Source organism: Cyanistes caeruleus, chromosome 3, assembly GCF_971803275.1.
Source record: "Cyanistes caeruleus chromosome 3, bCyaCae1.hap1.1, whole genome shotgun sequence".
NCBI lineage: Eukaryota > Metazoa > Chordata > Aves > Passeriformes > Paridae > Cyanistes > Cyanistes caeruleus.
In genome coordinates this window covers 60,452,925-60,461,973 of record NC_141703.1, presented here as the reverse complement: position 1 = coordinate 60,461,973, position 9,049 = coordinate 60,452,925, and the positions used below count along the sequence as shown (strand labels likewise).

At 45.0% G+C, this 9,049-nt stretch overlaps 1 long non-coding RNA gene across 1 annotated transcript; it reads left to right on the top strand.

Moving 5' to 3' along the window:
- The first annotated feature begins 704 nt into the window (after positions 1 to 704).
- On the top strand, positions 705 to 8,186 carry LOC147654177 (uncharacterized). The gene is made up of 4 exons (XR_015285478.1): positions 705 to 861; positions 2,746 to 2,815; positions 2,915 to 3,062; positions 5,167 to 8,186. It is a non-coding gene; the product is annotated as an uncharacterized LOC147654177 (long non-coding RNA).
- Positions 8,187 to 9,049: the final 863 nt, after the last annotated feature.

Here is a 9,049-nt window from a genome sequence, read left to right as displayed (position 1 = left end):
GTTAAAGAGAACAGAGAGAGGAAAAAAAAAAATAAAAAAGTTTCCAGACTTGATCTTTCCCAGATGAAATGACAAAATTACTGAACCAGTGTATACTCTTCAGTTCTGTAAGGAGATATACCTTAGGGTTAACAGCTGCATTTCAGCAAGTCTTCAAGTGAAGGGACACAGTGAAATCAACACCATATAGGTACAGCTTAGCAGCAGGAGATTTTTACGTGATTATACTGAAGCTGTTTGTGCCTACATGGAAGGCAGGCATTGTGACATTCCTAGCTATGTTTTGCAAAACAAACCCAGCCACCATTCCTGGCATAACACATTGCTCAATTCCATACAGGAAAAAAAAATAAAAATAAAAAAAAAAAAAAAAAGAGCAAAATCCTAGTGCAGTAGGAGCAGGTGATCACTGACTTTGTCAGAGTTAGGATTTCCCTCGTAGGCTGCCTCATCTTGGGTTGAACGCCATGAGTTTTTATTGTTCTTCCTGTTCACTGTGCAGCCCCATCACCAGGGAGCCTCTTCAACTGAGGACCAGAAAATAATCCCTCAACTGCAAATTGCTCAGCAGCAGGTGCCCTAAGCTCAAAATGCATAATTGCATATTGAGTGCAGCTGGTTAGTGGCTGGATTTGATGATCTCAGACATCTTCTCCAACCTTAATGATGCTGTGATTCATAAACCAGAAGGCTGAGAGGAGTGTGAGTGAGGGTGTGCAGGCTGAGATGCACAGGGAAAAAAGGCCTTTGGATTTCTCTGCACCAAGTGTGCCCAGTGAGAAATAGTTTCCATACATTCTTTCAGCTCCTTCTGCTTGGAAGGACACAGCCCCAAGGCATGATCATTACAATGGGTTCTATGTAAGTTGCTCCTTATAAGCATTTGTCAAACTGCAGTGAACACAGGACAGTGTGGCAATGTGTCCTCATTCAGCAGTAATTCCCACGGGCCATGGATCATGCTGGGAACTGGGCAGAGTGCTGCTGGGTACTGGCACAGCAAGGCAAGCTAAGGTGCTTGTGTTTTAACCTCTAAAATACCAAATTATTTGTCTTCTGATATCCTCAGAGGCTCTGCATTGAGTGTCTTGGTCAAAGCAGCAGGGGCACTGTCTGGGTGGCAGGACCTGGGTGTTAAATCATTCCCTGCAAAGTGCTCTCTGCTTCTTTGCTCAGAGATTTGGAAATTTTCAGATTTGCATACCACAAAGCTAGCAGTTGTGTGAGTCTGCACACTCCACGTTAGCTTTCAAGAAGGGTAATTTAGCAGTAGAAAAACAAGAGGCAGAGGGAGGGTGATGTGATGGAGCGACACAACACACTGTGCCATGGTGTAAGGCAGACAAGGACCCCACACTCACCTTTCCTCTGCCAGACCAAGAGCACATCCAGACCAAGCATGAGGAGGATCCCTTGGAAGGGTCAAACTCCTCTTCCTTGTGGAGAAAGTCTCAGGAACTGGCTTTCAGGGGCTGCTGTCCTGTAGCGCTGGTCTTGAAAGCTGCCTCTGTCAGGGCAGGAATTGGGACCCCTGTGAAGCCCTCCCACCTCCAAAAAACCTGTTGTGTATCCCCTCGTGGCTATCCCAACCAGTCAGTGGGCCTGGTGCCCCAGCAGAGTTTCTGCTTCTTGTCAGGCAGCTGTCATGAGGTTGGCCTGCATGGGGATGTTTTACTACAGCCCAGGGCAGAGATGGACACCCTCGGCTCTGTGATTCTGGGATATCCCCATGCTGTGGGTCACACATAAAGAACTAATTAAGTTTAATCCTTCTGAGGCAGAAATCATGGGCCAGATTTCAGCTGGTGTAAATCAGCATGGCTCTGCTGGGGTCAATGGAATAAACCCAGCCTGTGCCAGTACAGGCTCTGGATTGGTGCCTGCCATTGTGCGCAGTCACAAACACCGCTGAGTGCCATGAAATTAGAATGAAAGATTAATAAAATCATATTTTGCATTGTCCTCAGCACAGACAGGCCATTTGAAATAGCACAGCAGCCACGTATTGTTGTTGGTGGCTCTGAACCATGTTGCTTTCAAAATACACTGTTGTGTATAGAAATTAATATGGCTACATGGTGAAAAGTATTATCCTCAGCATTATTTGTTAATTTAGGCTTATGGCTAAACAATTCACTTCATTTAGCCTTATAGTTTTTGTTTTGAATTGCACACAGCACTTCCAAGTGCTTTATAAGCTCAGCTGTTCTCTAGGTTATTTTCCTGGGAATTTAGGAGGTGGTGCCCCTCAGTGTGGTGCTGATAGAGTGTCCTCAATACCAGTTAGAACCAGGTGTGCTGGAGGAAACATCTCTTCATTTTTTTCTTCTCCTGAAATTTCTGCAGGATTCTTCTTTAATGACAAACTCCCTGAGAGAAGGTCTCATTGCAACCTTCCCTCATAACCATATTCATTTAGCAAACTGAAGTCCACTCCTTTCCTTTGACAATATGTATGATACAGATTGAAAGACTTAATCTGCAGATTTTTGTGCTTTGAAGCAGCATCTCAGGACTATGTACTAGCCTAACACTCAGCCCCTTTTTCCCTAAATACGAAAGTAAGCTTTTCTAAGGTCAAGCCATTTGCTCCCGATGGCTTAGACTTTGTTCCAGAAATTGTGATTGAACTTTGCAGCTTCTATCACAAGCTTACTTGCTTAGGATATTAAAAGTAAGTATTGCCTTAAAAGCAGTAATAATAGATTTGCTGTTTAATCATATCACTCTTCTGATTTGCAACAGAAACAACTTTGTGGTCCAGCTGAAGACTGGAGCTGAAAAAAAGGCAGATCAAATTTCATTTCTTGGAAATGTAATAGCCTCTATTCTTGCAATTACTCACCTATGTCTTCTCAGAGTAGAGCTAATTACTGGGAAAGATAAGCTGCCCTTTTTTTCCTTTTTGTTACAGCTGGGGTGATACTGGATCAGTATGACTTGGTACATGCTCATTGCACTTTGAGAGACATATTCTCCAGTGAAAATTGACAGAACAATTTCAGCAGACATAAAACCCTCTCCTGCACTTGCACAAGGCCTGCGGATGCTCCCACCACAGAGTAAGTTTCCATACAAACAGATCAGGAGAATGGTGATGTGATGTTGTCTTAGAGGTTATGTATTCATCAGTCCTCAAATGGGTTACTGCTCTGATTTCATGTCCCTGGCACACACAGGATGGTTTTCTGTGCCTTTCCTCATAGAGAAGGAGCCTTACCAGGCCAGCTGGATGCCAATGGAAACCTTAACAGCAACCCTTTGGATATGCTAAAGGCCTGTCAAGTGTCTACAGATCCCTGTTTGATGTCCTCTGAACTGGAAAAGATTTCCCAAAGAAAGGGGTTTCCAAACAGCTGCTGCTGGAACAGCCTTGGTTCCTGGGCTCAGGTTTTGTCCCCGCATTTCAGAAAATATCTTCAAAGTTCAAACTGGCAAGCCTTGGGACCTTGTGGTACAATCTCACCTGTGGTACCTGTATCAGACATATCTTAAAGGTAGCTCTGATTTCTCCTGGAGCTCCTGTTCCATGTCTGGCCAGTTAAGACAGGCATCTTGGTCCACCAGATCTGTGTTGTATGAATTGCCATGGCAGATGTGTGAAGGTAGAAGTTCCTTTGGTAGCATTAATGCCTGGAGTTCAAGGAGATATTCCCTTGATCCTAAGGATCCCAATGTATCTCTGCTGACCCAAGGACAGTGGAAGAAAAAAAGGATTGTCTAAAGAGGAGTCAGAGCTGCTGCTGCTGCTTTGATCCATTCCTCTTCCCTTTCTCTCTTCTTTGGCTGCTAAGAAAGCACATTGACATTGGCCAGATCCATTAACAGCCTGTTTCTACTCCTTGAGGCCTCCCAGCTCAGCTCTGCCCGTGTCTGTTACCTCTCTGCTTTTGCACATCATTACCTCTGGTCATCACCCGTTCATTTTCTCATTACATCTGGGAGCTGCTGCTCTCAGAGGGGCTCCATTCCCTGCTGCAGCTCCAGGTTTAGCTGTGAGATGACAGGAGTCAAAGCCAGCATGGCTCAGCCCGTGTATGCCAGCAGAGCACTGGGCTGGACAAGGGAGGCAGGCAGCCAAAAGTCCCTCTCCACTGTGGCCGTGTTGCCCAACCTGGGGGTCATTTCCTCTCAGCATTCCCTGCTTCAGCCCAGTTTGGTGAACCCCTTTGCTATTATGGGTAGGCTGCGCTTTCCAAACATTGCTCACTATTTGTGCACCATCGTGCTTGACTTCCCACCTGTCTTCATTCAAATCCCCCTTGAACACTCAGTCCTTCCAAGAGGCCCATAAATGCTAACCTAAGTCAAGATAATGTCATTATCACTGCCATCGATGAAGTAACTCATCAAGTGCTGAAATAAATCATTTTCCCTGAGGATTACTGCCTGAAAGCCAAATGTAATCAGTAAAGCTTGGGTTTGACAAGGCTGTCACAGATAGAATTCATTTACTAATGAGTTCCAGCCTAAAAGTCCACACTGGTAATGTGTCTGTGGTTTTAATGAAACATTACAGAGACCTTTTTCTCAGTATTTTTTTTGCTTGTTAGATATGCTGTTTGTCAGATAAGTCTTCCCACTTGATGAGCAAGTTTTTTTTCTCCCTCTTTCCCCAGCTGAACAATAGGTCTCCAAGCATTGTATTGCCAAATGCCGTTTTTTAAAAAATCTTATTTGATCCTTTGGAATAAGGATCAAATCAGCCAAAAATCAACACACTGGCTATGCTATTGCCTGTCCACGGAACGATACTGCCTTTTGCAGAGGGTTTTTTACAAAACAGTTCCTCCTGACAACTGCTGAGTGAAAAAGAAAGGTGCTATCTCTTCACATGCTATCAGGAGAAAACTTGAGTCATCAATAAGGATGGTTTCTAAGCAACCAAATGCAGTCTACAACCATAATAACAGCACTTTGAAAGTAAATCACTTAGTCTGGTACATGCCCCACTCTCCAATTAATGGCAAATCCTTATCAGCTGTATTGTCTGGCAGACACACATCTAAAGGGCTGAAGTAGTTCTGAAACAACACTTCAAGTGGTAGAACAAAACTCAGGGTCATTCAGATCTCCCAAAGACTAATAGCTTTATAGAGTTTTTTGCAGAAAATGCCCTAAAGATTTTAATGGAAAATAACAATTCTTACCTTTTCTACCCTATAGGATATTCCAGTGAATTGTGTCTCTGTTCAAGGCTGACTCCCCAAAGCTACAGAAAAGATATTGTCACAGGTTTTTGAATATTTTTCCCCATGGAAAAGCGACCCAAGTACCATCAATGGAGTGTTTATTATAGTGCAGAAAACTCACTCTTCGTAAGAGAACCATATACTGCATCACTGTCTGCTCTACTGAGATGTAAAAACCAGTTAAAGTAGGATCAAAAGGATCTTTTCCAGTAGGTAATATTGCAGGAGGTAATACAGAAACCTGTAAAAAGTACTTTTCCCTGCCACAGTCCACTCCCCGAGTCCGTCACTCATCAGCTTGACTCTCTACCATGTATATTCCTTTCCTGTCTGCTTCTCTTTGCCATCTTACTGCAGAGAGAGGGTGATGATCCCCAGTGAGTTGGTTCTAGAAAGGGCCTTCGTGTCTGTCCCTGGTAGCCCTTCTCCTCTTCCCATGGGCAGAGAAGCATGGGGAGAAGCAGCTCCCAGTTTTTCTTAGCTGAGAAACAAGCCTAGAGGACTCACATCTTCATCTCCATCCTCCTGGTACATTTTGACAAGCAGGAAGGGATTCAGGGGACCTGATGGGCCATGAAAAGGGATGTTTTAAATGTTTCAGAGTGCACTGCAGAGGAGAGCAGGCAGCAGGTGATTGTTGTTCTTCGTGCCTTTTGTGAGGAGGGAAAGGGCAGCGAGTGTTTCTCACTTGGCCCCATCGAGAACGCTGCTGGGAGCCAGGTGCTGTTGACACAGAGCATTGGGAAATGGGAGACTGGGGAAGCAGGGATCCTTTCTGGTTAGGGACCAGCTGAGAGGGGTGGTAGGGAGCCTGGGGATGCCTGCTTCTTCATGTGCATGGTGTTGAAAGCACCACAAACCCTGCAGTCCATGTGGGAACGAGGACCAGAACTTCAAGAAAGCAGATGTTTGCTGGGGGAAACACAGGCACTCTGGCCACCCAGGAGCCTGAGCAGCTTACAGAGAACTTTTCATGCTGCAGTTTGGGTCCTTTTAAGTTGCAGGCTAAGATCTTCCCATAATTTCTCTTGACCTAGCTATAAAATGGGAGGTAGAAATTGTATGTCTGCCCTTGCTTTGTCTGATTTGTCTGTGTCTGGCATGATAATGGTGCTGAACACAACTGAAATACAAGCAATACCAAATAACTTCCCAGAGGAAGTTCAAGGATGCAGCAAACAAGGGTGGGAATCTGGGTCTAGGACATGGGGCAGGAAAATACTGTGACTGCCTTAGCTGCAGACCTCTATGCTAACATGCATTTGACAAATATTTTAAAAAAGTTTTGATGGCATCATAGAATGTGTCCACATGTTAAATGCTCCTGTCAAGGTTGATATATTTAGTTTTGGGAATGTAATATTAATTTCTTCAAATGCATGCAAGAACCAATCTCCTCTCCAACTGCTCTCATGGAAGGACATTTGATCAGAAGCCTGAACACAGGGCAGCTTTTGGGGAGCAAAAAGGCCTTGAGTCCATGGCAAGCCACCACATGACCATAATGTATCTGCTCAGTGGAGGATGCACAGTGAAATTTAGGAAATGATGGGAGAGGAGGTATGAAGGGAGGAACCCCTTTTACAGCAAGCATGAGGATGTCTTAGGCTGAGTCAGATTTGGAGATGTGATGAACAAGTCACATGTTTCAAAAGCAGAATTCTGGATACTTTCAGGGACTCTCACCTAATGCCAAAGAGCTCTCCAGGATGATGAGAAAAGTACAACAAAGAAATGTAATGATGTAGATTTTATTCACCCACAGATATATGTATTTCTCATGCTACCTGATTAAAGATCATATTTTTGCCTAGAAACCAAAGTAAATCCTGGGAGTGCTTCAAGGTCTGAAAGCAAGAAGTTGAAGAAATGTCTGTTCTAGTGGAAAGACTATGTAATTTTTTAAAAATTTCAAGATATATTTCACATGCATATATGAAAAATAACAGCTATTTAATGTTGCAGTGAGTCGAAGGGTGTTACAACACACTGCAGAAGACAAGGGTAACCAGGTTCTTGTTAACAGATTCCTTGGGGTGGATTAGAGCGAAACAACACTGGATGATCAGTGTTTGTAAGCACACACACACACGTAGGGTTTATTACAGAACACTTTGGTTCCAAAAGAAAGCAGGTATGCAGCCACCTTGGTTATTATTGTCCATAGCAATATAAAAACACAAAATCTTTGCAATGTGAATGCGCAACAACATCACCCAAGGACATGCAGCAGTGAAAAGAAAGAAGGTGAAAGGACAAGTGTGTGAAGACCTCAGCACCCGTAGGCCCTGCGATGAGACTGGGTTGCCGCACAGTCTTGATTTGAAGTGTTGGTCGCAGACCTGATCCATCAGGTGCTGGGGGATATCCAAACCAGTGGTGAGGAAAAGCCCTGGGAAACCCCACAGAACACACTCTCTATTGGGTTTAGATTCACTCAGGTGTAGGAACGCCCACACACCTCCCCTGGGGTGGGAGCTTCACACTGGATGATGTAATGTTGTGGACACTTTGGAGGTCCTTGACACGTTCTAAATCAACACAGTTGCCCATCACACCAGCTGCAGTTGAGTCCATTATGGCCCATTATGGCCCATTATGGCCCATTATGGCCCATTTCGGCCCATCAGCAGAGAAGAAAAAGCGTGGGTATGTTCCTGGTGGCAGGAGAGGGAGCCCCACAACCCAGAGGTTTGTGCAAGAGGAGAAACACCACATCGTCTCCACAGGATCTGCCTCTTGTCTCACAGCCCATCATTCACCCTCTGAAATAGCAGATCAGAGGTTGGCCATCACACACCCAGGAGCTCAGCTCCTCTGTTTCAATAAAGCACCCGACATCTCCACAAAGGGGGGAATGTTTTGAGTCATTATCCCTTAACAGTTCTATCTCTCACACTGGGAGCAAAGGACACATGGATGTACAGGCAGTGAATTTCTCAGCTGAAACGGAGAAGGAGCTTGTGAGCACGGCTTCCTTGACAGCAGGGCACTGCCATGCCTCTTTTGCATCTGAAAACACAGTCTAGAGAGGGTTTTGGTCCTGGTTGACCTGGTAGTCTGCATTAGGAGGAACTCTTGAGGCAAGAGTAAATTGATGCATTAGGCAGTGTTGGATCACACAGAATCACAGAATCACTAGGTTGGAAGAGACCTTCACAATCATCAAGTCCAACCCATGCCCTAACACCACAACGGCACCGAGTGCCACAGCCAGTCTATTGTCAACACATCCAGGGATGGTGACTCCACCACCTCCCCAGGCAGACCATTCCAGTACTTTATCACTCTTTCCATGAAAAACTTTTTCCTAATATCCAACCTATATCTCCCTTGGCACAGCTTGAGACTGTGTCCTTTGCTTGTGTCAGCTGCTGCCTGGAGAAAGAGACCGACCCCACCTGAGTACAGCCACCTTTCAGGGAGTTGTAGAGAGTGATAAGGTCACCTCTGAGTCTCCTTCTCTCCAGGATACCCTAGACTCATGACAGTGGAGGGCCTGTAGGAGAGGCTGGGATAGGACACCCATCACAGACCTACCTCTGCTACCTGAGACCCATCACTCCATCCAAATGTGAACAAAGCAGTGGGCTACTCTTACTTACTAAGACAGCCCCTGCCTGTGCCATGTCAGCCATAGATGTGTTCTCACGGCACAGGACCAAAACACTGAATACCAGCTGCACTGTGGAGAGGGCAAAAAGAGTGGAAAGTTCTCACCCCTACACCCACATCACAGCCACCTGTGTTATTAATTACCTGCAAGGTGGGAATTAGAAAAGTACAGAGGTAAGAGATCTCTGGGGTCTTCACAGCTCTTGGAAAAGCAGAGTTAAGAAGCCCCAAATCCCCTTTTC